Genomic DNA, 1,487 nt, shown 5'->3' with positions numbered 1-1,487 from the left:
TCCAGAAATTGACCCAAACCACTATGCTCAAAGAGTATTTGATAAAGGAGGCATGAAAATACAATGAGTCAAGATAGCCTCTTCAATAAATGGTGTTGGGAAAATTGGACAGATACATTCAAAAAATTGAAACTAGAACACCAACTTCCACCATACACAAAAATAAACTCAAAATGAATAAAGGACTTAAACATAAGACGGGAAACCATAAAAATACTAGAGGAATCCACAGGCAGCAAAATCTCAGACATATGCTGAAGCATTTTCTTCACTGATACTGCTCCTAGGGCAATGGAAACTAAAGAGAACATAAACAAATGGGACTATATCAAAATAAAAGGAAACCATCAACAAAACAACAAGAAAGCCTACTGCCTGGGAGAACATATTTGCAAATGCTATCACTGATAAGTGTTTAATCTCCAACATTTACAGGGGACTCATATAACTTAACAAAAGGAAGAAAAACAACCTAATCAAAAAACCTCATCTTGTGAATGAGATAATGTGTGCTAAAAGTACTTAGAATGAATAGTTCCTGGAACTTGATAAGGTCCTTGTCACCTTCATTGTTATCATCATCATTGTTTAAACCAGTGGTTCCCAATCAATGGTGGTTTTTACCTCCCAGGGGACATTTGGTAATCTCTGGAGATAGTTTTGGTTGCCCTAGTTGGAGGAGGCTACTGGTATCTAGTGGATAGAAGCCAGAGATTCTGCTGATATTCCTGCAATGCACAGGGTAGCCCACACAACAAAGAATTATCAGGCCCCAAATATCAGGAGTGCTGAGGTTGAGAAACACTGATTTAAGCTATTCTGTTGTTGAAGATAAAGTTTCAAGGCCAAGAAACATTTCTAAAATATTTATAATTAACCAGTGATGCTGGTTAATTATAATATTAACTCTATATACTTTAAGCTTCTGTTAAGCAAACTATTAATTACCAAGAATCAGAAATCTCCATGAATATCTAACTACAGCACAGGGAAAAGTTTCTGAGGGAATAATAAAATAAATAAGGTAACAGTGTCTTTTTACAACATAGAGTAAGAAAGTAAAATAGAAGACCTTGAAAGAAAATGAATGAGCTGGAATGGGATAGGAAGAGAGGAATCTCAAGAAAATGATATAGGGCTCCCGTTCTACACACTGCTCCCCCAGGCCTCTGGTGAGGCGTTTTAGTTAATTTCAAACTTGAAATGAATGAGTGAAAAGTTATTCAAATATCACATATACATTTTTAGAAGTTATACAAACTAATATTGCATTATACAGTAACTATATATTATTGCCTTAAAAATCCATGTGCTTCCATATTGATGCATTCCCATTTGTGAATTTAGTGGAGATTTGAGGCTAGAAAAATGCAGGGCATTGAATAATGCTAGATATTAAAGTTCTCTTATGAGTAATATATATAATATATATATATAGTGTAATATGCTAATTAGACCTGATGACAGATCAGTTGACCTTCTTGATG

This window comes from Myotis davidii, unplaced genomic scaffold (genome assembly GCF_000327345.1).
Source record: "Myotis davidii unplaced genomic scaffold, ASM32734v1 scaffold313, whole genome shotgun sequence".
In the NCBI taxonomy this organism is placed as follows: domain Eukaryota; kingdom Metazoa; phylum Chordata; class Mammalia; order Chiroptera; family Vespertilionidae; genus Myotis; species Myotis davidii.
Note: the sequence above shows the minus strand (reverse complement) of the source record.